General features: G+C 36.7%; 1 protein-coding gene across 1 annotated transcript in view; it reads left to right on the forward strand.

The window, feature by feature from the left end:
- Positions 1 to 15,517, forward strand: part of FRMD3 (FERM domain containing 3) — a 329,113-nt gene that overhangs the window by 15,689 nt on the left and 297,907 nt on the right. The window lies entirely within an intron of this gene.

The raw sequence follows: 15,517 nt of genomic DNA on the forward strand, positions 1-15,517 counted from the left end.
GCTACTGGACTCTGTCTAGATCAGACTGCGTGCAGAATATTTTGTTCATCCTCTTTACATATGGTCATAGGGCTGGAAGAAGTCTTAGAAATGATCTAGTCTTATTTTAGAGATGAAGACGCAAGGTGGCTTCTGCCAGGTCACACAAACGATGATGGAGATAGAATTTTGAGAACTTGAAATCTAGGCGTCTTTCACAGGGAGGATATTGGTGAACATCCCTGATGCCATGAGAACAAAGTATGAATAACAACAACAGATGAAGGCATCTAGGTCAGGGAGTGGGATGGACACAATCGTGATTGAGGATTGATTGAGGAAACCATGAATAATTTCATAACATATTGCATTATTTATAAATTATATTTATATTATTTATATAGTTAATGTTTTTTCAGCAAAAGAAAAGACTTAGTGAAGACATGAGTAGTTTTTAAAGGGCTGCTGGGGAAATGGAATAAGACTTGGATAACCCCTGTCCTCAGATCTTTGGTAGGGGGACTCTCCTTATTGGTGGGGATGAAGGCCCTGCCCTGTATGAGCATCAGTACAGAGTTGTTTAGAATGGAAGATGTTAGTAAATTCATGGGTTATACTTATTCTCTCTGGTACCAGAAGGCTAAACTAGGACAAGGGGGTAAAAGTTGGTTATAGGCTAATTTAGAATAATGTGATGAAAATGTTGAATATTCCCATGGATCTGTGATCACATCAAATTGCCCTTCCTATCAATTATGGCAATTGTAGCCCATCCATGCCTGCCCATCCTGGGTCATTCTTTCTCACATCATCCCAAAAGTTTATCACATGGGGTCCGTCCAGCACGGTACAGAGTTTTCCTTGCTTTCTCATGATATCAGGAGGGTCCCGATGTAGACCTCTCCCCCCCCCCCCCAGGAGAACAGATCATTATTTTTCTTCTATGCATTTCCTGGATAATTAATTTTTTCCTGCTCATCTTTGAAGGACTTCATTGTTGAGATGTTTCATCTCTGCATCTCATTAATTCCCTCTCTGTGATATTCACCCACTAAGAATAACATTTTCCTGATAACTAGGACTATTTAAAAATTTGGAAGTTATTAAGGGATATAGTAAGTTCATTATTGATAGAACTCTTCAAAAGGGACTGAACAATCACTTTTTGCAGATTTTGTGGAGGAGAATTATTTTTCAGTTATGGTTGTATTAGAAGAAATTAAAAAATTATCTTATTTTTTCCCCAGTTACATGTAAAGACAGTTTTTAGCATTCATTAAAAAATTTTTTTGAGTTCCAAATTTTCTCTCTCCCTGTCTCCTCCCACCTTTATGAGATGGTAAGCAATTTGATATAGGTTATACATGTTCAATCAAGCAAAACATATTACTATATTAGTCAAGTTGTGAAAGAAGACACACTCCAAAGGAAAAAAAAAACACGGAAAAATACAGAAAGTAAAAAACAGTATGTTTCAATCTGCATTCATACTCTATCAGTTCTTTTTCTGAAGGTGAATAGCATTTTTCATTATGAATCCTTTGGAATTGTTTAGGATCATTGTATTTATTGCTGAGAAGAGCTTAGTCATTTACAGCTGATTGTTGTACAGCAGGGGTGGGGAACATATCTTCTGCCAAGGGCCACTTTATTATTTATAACATCATTTGAGGGCCATACAAAATTATCAACTTAAAAATTAGCCTGCTATGTTTGGTCGAACATTTAAATAATTCTCCCCTTAAAAACTTATAAATTTATTGAATTTCAAGTCCTGCCCATGGTTGCCTTGGCAGCACCACACCAAATGATTTTCCAGGCCTTATATGGTCCTTGGATTGGACCTTCCCTAGCCCTGTTGTACAGTATTACAGCTACTATGTACAATGTTCTCCTGGGAATTAGAAAACTTTTAAGGTCACTTCCATGTCCAAGAGCCCATGATTATGAGTAGATTATATTGTCATTCTGTATTATATAGTAGTTAAGATGGCACAGTGGCTTGAGCACCAAGTCTAGAATCGGGAAGATATGAGTTCAAGTCCAGCCTTAGATACTTAATAACCATACGACATTGGACAAGTCTTGGCTTCCAGAAAAAGAACTGATATGGTTTGAATACAGGTTAAAGCTTGCTATTTTTCACTTTCTTTCATTTTTTTCTTTTATTCGAATCTTCTTGTACAAAATGACCATTGTGAAAATATTTGAGAACACTAATTGTTTGCCTCAGTTTCTTCAACTGTTAAATGAATTGGAGAAGGAAGTGGCAAACCAGTCCAGTATCTTTGCCAAGAAAACCCCAAATGGGGTTTTGAAGAGTCAGACATGAGTGGACAACAACAGTGACATGAAGATGACATAGAGCAGTTCTATAAATATTACATTTTACCATTATATTTTTTTAGCTTCTATCTATGCATATTATGAGTTTTTAAAGATGATGACAGAGGTGTCATATTATATAAGTGACCTCTGCTACTTGGTATGTTTGTACATGGGACTTTTTGTTTTGAGAAAATTCTTCTTTTTCATTTATAGTTTTCTTGGCATCATTGGATGCAGTATAATGATTCATAAAGCTAATTAAACTGAGAACCAGAGAAGTTAAACAACTTGCCAAAGGCTAAGCATCAAGCAAAATTGGGATTGAAATTTGTTTGCTGCTCAAGCTGTCTCATTGCCTATCCTATTAGGGTATTTTAAATCGACTTCCTGGAATCTTCCTAATGGAATATTTTTCAGGTGTGACATTCTGTGACTTTTAACTTTTTTTTTTTTACCAAAAATGGAAACTGTGTTTCTAGAGAAGGAATTATTAGATTGTTTCCTTCAAAGATTTATCTGAGATGTTGTTTAGTCGAGTTTGACCCTTCGTGACTTCATGGACCATCGATCTCTAGGTCTATCTCTTCTCTCCTCCACTATTTCTTAAAATCTGTTCAAAATTCATCATCACTATTTTTTATGTCTGTCCATTTCATCCTCTGTTGTTCCCTTCTCCTTTTGCCTTCAATCTTATTATATGACCAAAGTATTTAAGTTTCACTATTTGATCTTTCAGTGAATAGCCTGAATTATTTTGTTAAATATTGACTGATTTGATCTCCTAATTTTTTCAAGGGACTCTTAAAAGTCTTCTCTAGCACCACGATTTGAAAGTGTCATTTCTGTGGAACTCAAATTTTCTTGTAGTCTAACTTTCTCATTCATAGATTGCTTCTAACAAGACCATAACTTTGACTATATGAACCTTTGTTGGTGAGATGATGTCTCTGATTTTTAGTATGTTGTCCAGATTTTCCATAACTTTTGTTCCAAGGAGCAAACATCTTTTAATTTCATGGCTGCTGTCACTGTCTTCAGTACCCATTGAGCCCAAGAATATAAAATCTGATTCTACTTCCGTTTCTTTTCCTTCTGTTTGCAAGGAAGTGATGAAAATAGTTGCCAAAATCTTGTGTTTTTTTATGTTAAGCTTCAAACCAACTTTTATACTCTCCTCTTTCACCCTCTTCAAGAAGTATTCTTCCTCATTTTTCCTGGCAACTTTAATTTATGTTTTTTGATTCATTCAGCCTGTCATTTTTTCAGACTGTACTCTCTATATAAGTTAAAGTAATAAAGTGACAATGTTCAGCCTTGTTGTACTCCTTTCCCAATCTTAAACCAATCAATTCAGTTCTAACTATTGGTTCTTGACCACCGTACAGGTTCCTCAGGAATCAAGTAAGGTGATCTGGTACTCCCATCTTTTTGAGTACTTGCCATGTCTTGTCTTTCATAAAATCCAAGATTTTGGTGTAGTCAATAACATAGAAATAGATATTTTTATGGAACTCCTTGATTTTCCCATAAAATAGCAATTATTGACAATTTGTTCTCTATTTCCTCTGCCTATTCTAAAAATGAACCTTTTCTTCTGGTAATTCTTGGTTCATATATTATTGAAGTCTAGCTTGCAGAATTTTAAGCATAATAAGTGCATTTGTGCAGCAATTTGAACATTCCTTGGCATTGACTTTCTTTAGGTTTGGGATGTGAACTGATCTTTTCCAATCCAGTGGCCATTTTTGGGTTTTTATCAATGATGCTAAGATCTTTCTTGTCCAATTTTTCTATTTTTGCTACCTCTTCTTAATCTCTTCCACTTCTGTTAAGTCCCTGTCATTTTTGTCTTCTTTCACACCTATTTTTCCATGACATGTTCCCTCGATATCTATAGTTTTATTTTTATTTAAAAATTTTAAATGAAATTTTTTTGTGCTTCCCTCCTTCCTTTACCTACCTCTTCCCCCCAAATGGCAGGCAATTAGATATGGGTATACATGTGCAATTATGTAAAACATTTCATCTTAGTCATTTTGAACAAGAAGACTCAAATAAAAGAAAAATATGGAAGAAAGTGAAAAATAGAAAGTGAAATAGTATTCAAGCAATATCACTTGTTCCTCTGGAGGTTGATAGCCTTTTTCATCATGAGCTCTTTGGGATTGTCTTGGATCTCTGAATTGCTGAGATTAAGTCATTCACAGTTCTTCACAGAACAATATTGCTGTTACTGTGTACAACTTTCTCCTGGTTCTAGTTATTTCACTATTCATCAGTTTATGTAAATCTTTCTAGATTTTTCTGAAATCATCCTGTTTATCATTTCTTATAGCATAATAATAGCCCATTATAGTCATATATCACAGCTTGTTTAGCCATTCTCCAGTTGATAGGCATTCCTTTAATTTTCAATTCATAGTCACTGCAAAAAAGAGTTGCTATAAATAGTTTGGTATAAATAGGTTATTTTCCCTTTTTTTGGATGTCTTTAGGAAATAGACCTAGCAATGGTATTGCTGGATCAAAGAATATGCAGTTTTATAGTCCTTTGGGCATAGTTCCAAATTGTTCTACAAAATGGATAGATTTGATCACAACTCCACCAATAAAGAGTAGTAGTGTCCCAATTTTCCGACATTCACTCCAACATTCAACATTTTCCTTTTTTTTGTCCTATTAGCCAATCTGATATCTAATTTTCTTGGAGACATCTTTCATCTTCCCTACTCTATTGCTTTCTTCTATTTCTTTGCATTTCTTATTTAAGAAAATTTTTAAGCAGTTATCTATTTATCACTTAGTTTTTTCCTCTTTTGACATGTCTGGAAAATGAGGGGGAAGGTGTTTACTTTTTTAAAAAAATCTGTATTTCTTTTTATTGAATTTTACAATCCCTCCCCATCTTGCTTCCCCCCCAGAAGGCAGCTGATAGTCTTTAAATTGTTTCCATGTTATACATTGATCAAAATTGAATGTGTTGAGAGAAAAATCATATCCTAAAGGAAAAAAATAAAATATATGAGATAGCAAAATTACAAAATATTTTTTAAATTAAAGGTAATGGTCTTTGGTCTTTGTTTAAACTCCATAATGCTTTCTTTGGATACAGATGGTATTCTCCATCACAGATACCCTAAAAATTGTCCCTGATTGTTGCACTGATGAAATGAGCAAGTCCATTGGTTGATCATCGCCCCCATGTTGCTGTTATGGTGTACAATGTTCTTCTGATTCTGCTCATCTCACTCAGCATCAGCTCATGTAAATCCTTCCAGGCTTCTCAGAATTCCCATCCCTCTTGGTTTCTAATAGAACAATAGTGTTCCATAATGTACATATACCACAATTTGTTAGCCATTCCCCAACTGATGAACATTCACTCAGTTTCCCAGTTCTTTGCCACCACAAGCAAAGCTGCTATGAATATTTTTGTACAAGTTATGTTTTTACCCTTTATCATGATCTCTTCAGGGTAAAGATCCAGTAGTAGTATTGCTGGATCAAAGGGTATGAACATTTTTATTGCCCTTTGGGCATAATTCCAAATTGAAATGTTAGATGAGTCCACAGCTCCACCAGCCATGTATTAATGTCCCAGATTTCCCACATGCCTTCCAACATTGATCATTGTCTTTTCTGGTCATATTGGCCAGTCTGAGAGGTGTGAGGGGATGGATACCTCAGAGATGACTTTAATTTGCATTTCTCTAATCAGTAAAGATTTAGAGCAATTTTTCATATGACTATGGGTCGCATCTGTAAATTGCCTCTGCATATCCTTTGACCATTTGCCAATTGGGGAATGGCTTGTTTTGTTTTTTTTTAATAAATTTGACTCAGTTCTCTGCATATTTCTTAAAAGTCTTTTGTCAGAAATACTAGTTGTAAAAATTGTTTCCCAATTTACTACATTTCTTTTGATCTTGGTTATAGTGGTTTTGTCTGTGCAAAACCTTTTTAATTTAAATGTATTCAAAATTATCTAGTTTGTTTTTAATGATGTTCTCCATCTTCCTTAGTCATAAACTGCTTCCCTTTCCATAGATCTGACAGGTAAACTATTCCTTGATTCCCAGTTTGCTTATAATATTTTTATGTCTAAATCCTGTGTCCATTTTGATCTTATCTTGGTATAGGGTGTGAGATGTTGGTCTAATCCAAGTTTCTGCCATACTAACTTCCAATTTCCCTAACAGTTTTTATCGAAGAGAGAGTTCTTATCCCAGAAGCTGTACTAGCAGATTACTAACAGTCTGTATTTTTCAATTTCAGGAGGCTAGTTGGAAAAAGGGAAGAAGCCCATGGTATCAGTAGATTGGCCAACTCAGTTTTCAAAATAGTTTGCCCTATAATTTTTGAGAAAAAGAACTGGACAGATATTAGGTATATTTAATAATGTAGTCTTTTCACTAGAATGGATAAAGAAGGGAAATGAACCATGGTATTCTGTGGAGGTTCTAGGAGACTGAGAAACCAATTATAGCTCTGCCAGGCTCCTGGATAGATCCTTGTCAAGATCTTCTTCTTTTAAAGCTTTAGGTATTAAAAACAATGAAATCCCTAGAGTCAGCTATGGAAAAATACGCTTCAGGTTCTCTCCTCCCACCTGGAGGTTTGTCAGGGATAATATAGCCTCTGATGTTCTCAGGTGAGTTGAACAATAAGCCTGTAGGGAGAATCATTTTTTTTGCTGATCAGCATCGTGGGACAGGTGACACCAAAGGACAATCTCCTGACTCCAGTTTTGGAACTGAAGCATTTTCCTCACCAGCTGTGTTGATGACACCTTCCTTGCCCACTATTTTTTTAAAGTTGTATAGTAATTCAAGGGCAGCAGTGAACTGTGAGCTTGCAGTGCCAGCATGAGTCCAGTAATTTGAGAGAGCCAAATTAAGAGCAAAGCAGATTTTAATCATATACCACTGAAAGGAAGGTGGCTCTGGTTTATTTCCAAATTTTATCTCCATCTAGGGGAAAGGGGAAGTTTTTAATGCTATTATATAGGAATTTTTTCTTTTTTAAAAAATCTCCTTTATTCTCCTTTCCTTAGAATAATACATTTTCCATAGTTTTTCTTTAATATATTTACCTAGAAAATAAAGCCTACTTTAAGAAATACTGTGACTGCCTCAGTTTACCAAGTAGTCAAGTAGGAAGACACTTTCTAGGTGTTATAAAAATTCTGCAGCTAAGACAGATATGATCCCTGTTATCTAAGAATTTATAGACTCAAGTCAAGGTTGAAAGACTTCTTACAGTCTCTTTGGGGAAGAGTGGGTAGTGACTAATTTTTTCCATTTTGGTAAATTGATTGAAACTCCCCATCTAGAGATGTCATTCTTGTTACTTTGTTAATTATCTGATGAATTCAGGTAATGAAGACATCTAGTTAAAGGTTCCCGTCAACCCTGTATTTTGGGAAATGATCTATCCAAATGCATTGTTGTGTTGTTTATTTTGACCATATAGTTATTTTTTTTGGTGGGGCAATGGGGTTAAGTGCCTTGCCCAAGGTCAAACGACTAGTAAATATCTAGTATCTGAATTTGAACTCAAGTCTTCCTGACTCCAGGACCAGTGTTTCCTGGCAATACAGTTATTCCAATATTGTTCTTTCTAAAACAAAGGGCATAGGAACAGTTCTTGAATTTCAGTCCTGGGATCAAAATGATAGTGACTATTGTTGCCAATCATTATAATCAGGTAACCTTAAAAAGACATTGACATCTGGCAATCCCCCAACAACAGACTTTTAATTTTTTTAAATAGGATATTAGTATTCTGTGATCTGGGACTATTGAATACATTCACTGCATATTTCATTTAGTCTAGCTTTGTTTCTAAAAGACAAGTCTTTGCTCAATCTTTAGTTTATAGATTTAGGAATGAAGGTCATTGAGTCTAACGCCTTCATTTTGTAGATGATGATACAGAGATTCAGAGACTTGCCCATGAGTATATGGTTGGACTAAGATTAGAACGTAGATTCTCAGTCTTCAGTTCCTTTCCTGCAGTATAGTCATGAACTCTCCCAAACTCATAGAGTTACAGCTGAGAGGGATCTTAAAGGTCACTGAGTTGAATTCCCTTATTTTTCAGATGATAAATGATGATACATGATGATAGTGTAAGGGGAAAGATTGGAGTCTTCGATAGCTTGCTGTCCACTCAACCATCACTTCTTCATTGAAGTAGTTTGAGCTTTAATGGAGTTCCTTCTGTTGTTAAAAGTAGATGTGGGGTCATTGTGTGCTTTTTTATTTTCCAAAAGGACTTAGGATCATAGAACCGGGACGAGCCTTAAAAACCCCCCTAGATGAAGAGGACTGAAAAAACTTGTTAACTTATTAACCAAACTGGTACTTGAATCCACATCTCCTTTTCACTGTGTGTCCTGCTTGAAATGTCTAGGTACAGCTCCCCTTCCTCAGGTTATTTTTCTTGGCTAGTGATTAGAAATGAGTGATAGGTGGAGACTAAACAGAAAAACACCCCCTAATTCTTGCAACTACTAATTGTTGATGAGTTAATAATACTTTCCCAAGTTGCAAGCTTTCCCCTCTGATTTTCTCCTTGGGGTGGGTGTGAGTGATTTGTTGAAGTGATGTGGAAATAGCTGGTCTTGGAAGATCCTTTAAAAAAAAGAAATCAAAGAGAGGTACAAACCCCTTTATTCTCTTTGTGTTTTGAGTCCCCTATTCCAATGCCAGTTTTTTGGGGGGTGGGATATTCACTTCTTTCCTTAAGTTTATTAGTCCTTCTCCCTCTTCCTTTGTAGTCTGAGCAGATAAAAGACTTCTTTATTCTTTTGTCTTTTTTTCTTATAGCTCAGGGCTTGTCTGGATAGCCAGGAGATATAGGATGATTCTAAAAGCAAACTTTTAAACTAAAGGCTGCTATTTTAAAACTCCACTTCATTCTGGAGGGTGGAGAACATGAAGGGATTGGAAAAAAATATTTGAAATGAAGGATCATTGATGAGACTTTCTTTGAAGGAATGCTGGTTAACATGTATCTTGGGAGAAGTGACGGGGTGGAGGAATGAGCAGAGGGAGGAGAGAGTCCTGGGGAGAAGAAGAAGAAGACTAAAAGGGAAAGGGATTTTCTTGATAGTAGCATCAGTCCCTTAAATAAGGTGGAAAAAAATGAATGGAAGTGGTTTCCATGTTGCTGTTCTTATCCAACTTGTCAATTATATTTCCCTCAATTTTTTACAGTCTTCAGGCATTTACTAAAACTTACCTGATTTTAATTTGATTTGGTTTGATTTCATTATTAAATGAGGTCACAATACTAGTAATATTCATGGAAGGCAACCCAGACAATGAAAGAAATTTTAATGGAAATGATCAGAAAAGATTCTGCCTCTGACCCTTTGAAAAATAAATTGATGTTTAGCCATCCTGAGAGGATAGAGGGGCCAGTTGGGCAGCATATCTCACTACCAATTTGGACATTTGAAGCTATCACCTTTCCTGAGCTCTAATTAGTTTTCTGTTGTCTTTTGCATTTTCAGCGAAAAAGATAATTAATGACTAACTTCTCTGAGCCTTAGTTACCTCACCTGTAAAATGTTAACCAATGCTTAATAAGGGGTTGAGCTAGATGGCCTTTGAGATCCCTTCTAGATCTATATCTGGGACATCATGTAGCTATTTAACCTTCAACTGATTTTCAGCAAATATATTGGGTTTGGTTTAATTGGCAGTTGTATGTAAATTCATTTCCTTACTCTTGGAATCTTAGCCTCTGATAAACATTCTCTGATGAGAGTTTGCCTGTCACAATGGAAAAAAATCACTACCCCCCCATTTCCTTTTCTGGAAAATGAGGTTAGACTAAGTTGATATTTGATTGTTCCTTGCAATTCTAGTATTAGGCTCTAAATATCTCTGAGTTTCACATCCAGTGACTAGGTTGCTTCTTTGCAAAATGCCTAACTCACAACTTTGTGAATAAGCAAGGCAGGTATTGCTATCCCCATAGATCTATGCACATGATTAATTGACTTGCCCAGGATCACACAGCTAAGAATGACTGAACTCAGATTTAAATTCATGAATATGAGTCTTCTAGACTAATCCAGGCCTAACACTCTATCTACTGTGCCACCTAGATCCCTCACTTTCTCTATGCTGTAATAGCATATATATATATATATATATATATATATATATATATATATATATATATATATATATATATGTATAACAACCTGAAGTAGGAGTAGACCAAATGACCTATTGAGAACTATATTTTTTTAGCTAGTAACATAATTTGATTTTTATGTACTTTGATTTCCCCATTTTGCTGGTTTGGCATAAGAGATGGCTTTGGTTCTTCTGGTAGCACTTTCCACTGAATGAGGCAACCGTGGATAGGTTGAGCGAGAACATTCTTGCCATTGTCTTTGCTGCTGTTTGGCCTATGTTCTCAAAGAGGACAATGACATTGAGGACCAATTGACCATTAAATGACCCATGATAAACATTAGAAAAGGACTGACTGACTTTGGAGGCTTATAAATATATAATGTGATTTTTGTCAAAACAAAAAAAAAAGAGCAGGTAGGTGGTGCAGTGGTTACAACACTGGCCCTGAAGTCAGGGTGCTGAGTTCAAATCCAACCCCAGGCAAATCCAACCTTGATGCTGGCTGTGTGAGCCTTGCAAAAATCAAAAAAACCAAAAAGACAAAGAAAAAACTGCCCCCAAACTCTCCTGTCTTTGACCATCAGTATCTCTTTAAAAAAATCATTTACATATTTAAGTTCCTACAATTAGACAAATAGGAGGATATAGAAAGGAGAAGAGAAAAAGGGAAGGGAGGGGAATTTTGTAGATTTTCCAACCTTAGCCTTATGCCATGTGATTCAAATGAGGAAGTTTAACTTCATTTCAGCTCTAAATCTATGATCCATGATTCGAAGTCTTTTTTTTTTTTTGATGAAACTAGAAATTTGAAGATTTCGGCTGAGATTACTTTCAGAACTGAGGATGGCTAACCCTTCTCACCGGCTCTTGTGAGGATCAGATGTGAGCTAACCTACCTAGAGTGCTTTGCAACTTTAAAGCACTATGTAGATGTTAGCTTAATAGCAGAGCTCTAGAAACAAACCCCAAGTCAATAATGAGTTTTCCTGATCCAGTCCCCTTACAGATAAATATAATAATGGTTATTTGGGGAAGGTAGAGTGGGCAGGTCTTTTGTTTCCTGCCCTATCTGTCCTAGCTGGCACTCTTGTTTGTCAGGGGTTTGTAGGTTGTTGGCTGAAGGTTGTTCCCAACTTCCTATAGGAAGGTGGGGGTGGGGAAGCTGTTGTGTTTCTATATAGATGCTCTCTTGCTTGATGGAAAAGAAGGATGTCCCTGATTTCTGAAGCCACCAATCCTCCTTAGAGCGAAACTAAGCCTCTTAAGTAGGATTTGGCAAATAATGCCACAAATGTCCTTCTGACTGTAAGAGACTTGAAAATTGAGGTAGATTAAGATCACATCTGCCCCGGAGAAGAGCTAGCTCAGTTTGTTAACTCACTTTATAAAGTGCCCACCACAGCACTGTGAGCAGAAAGGTTTTTTGATGACTTTGAAGATTACCTTTTGGAAAATATAGTATGCCTACTGAAAACACAGGATGGTACAGGTGCCTCTTGAAGATGCTGTGTATGTATAGTTAAAACCTTCAGTTTTATTAAAAGAAAAACCTTGCTTGCCCTCTTCTCCTTCCCTCCCTCCCTCTCTCATTCCATCTGTGCTTTCCTTCTTTTCCCCTTGGAGCCCCTCCATAACTCATTCCCTCAGCAAACAAATAGCCCCTGGTTGCTGACTGCTTTGTTCCAACACCTGACCAACCTCCCAGAGCATCCTTGGGTCATTCATGCAACCTGTGTGACCTTGAGCAAGTCACTTAGCCCTGACTGCTTCTCATCCAGAGCCATCTCCAGTCATCCTGATCCATATCTGGCCACTGGACACCAGATGACTCTGAAGGAGAAAGTGAGGCTGGTGACTTAGCACAGCACCCCTGTCACTCAAATCAAATTCCTGTACTTGTCATGGTATCACCTCTCTGTTGTTAGGGTCTTCTTCAAAAATGGACAGATATTATTATTTCTGCTCCTGCCAGAAGGGGAAACAAACGCTCCCAGAGATGAAATCAAAACAGAAGAGAGTGAAGACATTGAACAAGTGAGTAAATTGAGAAAAATAAGTAGGATTGGAAAAACTACAAGAGAAATGGCAGTCTTCCAAGTTTGCAACTCTGAGCTATCCCACCTGCTTGGAGTGAAATGTTGCATTTTATAGAATTTCCCAGTGGGATGAATGTTTGCAAAATTATCCTACCTCCTCTGCATCAAAAAATAGCAGAGTTCCATTTGTGGTATAGAAGAGCATTTACTATATGAGATGTACCCCAATTTTTCTAGTCAGGATAAAATTTTGGATCAGATGGTGAATATTTAATTGTTATAACTTTGAATATCCTTTCAAGAACCTTGGAATTCTAATCTTCTGAGTTCCTCTTTGAACTGAAACTTTCAGTTTGCCTCTGAATGACCTTAGTCTTGGCTATCCACCAATTTGTGGGGAAGTTCATGTTTCAGATACTAAAATGAACCCTCCCCAAAGTCAACAAAACAATGTAATTTTTTTTTGCAAGGCAGTGGGGTTAAGTGGCTTGCCCAAGGCCACATGGCTAGGTAATTATTAGACCTTTTTTTCCATTGGTAAACTCTTATTAGCCATGTGCCACATTTAAGTGACTACAGGAAATGGCTGTTATCCTAGATATTGCCTATGGGATAAGGAATTACCTGAGACAAAGAGGGTCCAGGACCAGGAAAATTATTATGTTCTTAAATTGAGAAAGACATGAGAAGAAGGGAATGTTTTTGACCCTTAAAGGGTGACCCTTCGTTTTTTTTTTTAAGAATTTTGCAAGGCAAATAGGGTTAAGTGGCTTGCCCAAGGCCACACAGCTAGGTAATTATTAAGTGTCTGAGGCTGGATTTGAACTCAGGTACTCCTGACTCCAGGGCCGGTGCTCTATCCACTGCGCCAACCTAGCTGCCCCCAAAGGGTGACCTTCATGATGGTCATGATGCCAAGGACCCACTAACAATGACCATAGGCTTTCTGAGGGTCACTTGGGGTCTCTACAGCCTCCATATGCTGACATAAAACTCCCCTTGCAGTCCTTGGTTTTCTTACAATCCATACTCTCATTTAAAAAATGAAAGTGCTGCCCCAGTAAGATGAGTACATCAGGTTGTTTGTTTAGAACATCAGGTTGTTTGTTTAGAAAGGAATGCTAGTTGCAGGAAACTAGAACTAAATTGGGGGGATGCTGGAAGGCAGAGCCCCCCTCAAAATATACACAAAGTCACACACAAACACATATACATACACTGGGCCTATCAGAAATTGTTTGAACTCTGTACAAAACTCAGACCCTCTGGGCTTCTAGGTGGCACAGTGGATAGAGAAAATTCAAAGTGGATAGGGTAAATGCAAAGTTTTCACAACATATTTGAGTTCCACATCAATAGCCTATGAAGGCAGAGTGTGAAATGGTGAACCCGAGCTCTGCAGCTGTTACTTTCCTGATTTCAAACCAAGGACTGGGGCAGATAATGTGGCTTTTGGAAATCAAATGTGTCAGTTAATGATTTTGTGACTCTGTGGGGTATGAGAAAAAAATCATTGCCTGTTACAGCATTACAGCCGTCATTAAAGCTTATTAATGGTAAAATATGAGGGTGAGCTTATTTCAGGCATTTCCTATTTGACTGGGAGGCCACTAAGCTCCTTCTTATGATGTAAAACTAGCATAAATGAGTAGAGACTTTGACTTAGAAATAATGCATAGAAATTGTATTTTTGCTGTGAATACAACCATAAAATTTTAGCTTTGGAAGGAACTCCAGTGTACATTTGATCCAATGCATACTTGAAGAAGAACCTTCACTATCCTGCAGTATATCCAACAAGCCATCATTCATTTTCTTGAAGACTTCCAGGGAGGGGAGCTCATTAGGCCCCTGACACTTAAATTTGAACTTAAGTCCTCCTGACTTCTGGGCTAGTACTCTATCTATCTACCTAACTTCCCCCTCCTACAGATTTATTTTGAAGGTCAAATGAAACAGTATATGTAAAGCACATTGCAAACCTTAAATCACCTTATAAATGCAGACGGTTATTATTTTGTGGAATACATGGTCACACTGGGTTATATTCCATAAGCTTTGTTTTTAAATATAAAGAATAGTTCCTTCAAACTTAGACTCCTAGCATCATTTTCCTTAACTCATAGAAGAGTTACAAGTGTCATCCAAGAAAATAAAGTTTAGGAAGAACAGATGGACAAACCAAATGCATAGAGGAGATATGTAGTGATTGAATTAAAGAAGTGTTGAGGGATTGATTCACAAAGTATCTGAAATATCTTACACCTTGGTTGATACCAGCCTATATATCTATGTGCCTTTTGTGAAATTTTTATAAGAATCATCTTTTCACTCTTTGAGACTTTCTTAATGAAATTAGACTTCTACAAAATATTGCATCTGTAGTCTTGCAGTTGACTGAAAGATCTAAACAATACACAGTTCTACTGTAATTATTGTTTTTTGATTATAAGAAACCCATTTGGTAGAATATTGGTAGAATAAAAAAAAGCACTCCCTAACTTGGTAGAATTAAAAAACACTCCCAAAATTTCTCTTCCAGTTTACTATCCATACATCAAAATTATTTGAGTTTCTTTGAAAGATTTACCAATAGATATAACCTTCTTATCGTTGATATTAGGGGAAGGAGATATATCCTTGTTGATGGTGTTTACTAGGGTTTTGGAAGAAATGCAGGGTAGAGTGTAAACTAAATAGAGAAGGATTTAATGTGGATGATCAGGTCTTCCTGTGGCTACTATTTGGAGATACCACCTTGCTGTTTGTATCAAGCCATAGATAAAGGGGTGTACAGCATTTTAGCTCTTCAGGACCATATCATCCAACAAAAACTTGAAAAGGATTGTATATAGAATTAAAATAAGGTCCTTGTCAAGTTTTTGTTGGGTGATGCATCCTAGAAATGCTAAAAGCTTGGACACTCCTGCACTAGAACATTTCACAGTGTCTTTTTAAATTTTGGGGGGTAATTGGAGTTAAATAACTTGCCCAGGGTCACACAGCTAGTTCCTGAGG

Source organism: Macrotis lagotis, chromosome 8, assembly GCF_037893015.1.
Source record: "Macrotis lagotis isolate mMagLag1 chromosome 8, bilby.v1.9.chrom.fasta, whole genome shotgun sequence".
NCBI lineage: Eukaryota > Metazoa > Chordata > Mammalia > Peramelemorphia > Peramelidae > Macrotis > Macrotis lagotis.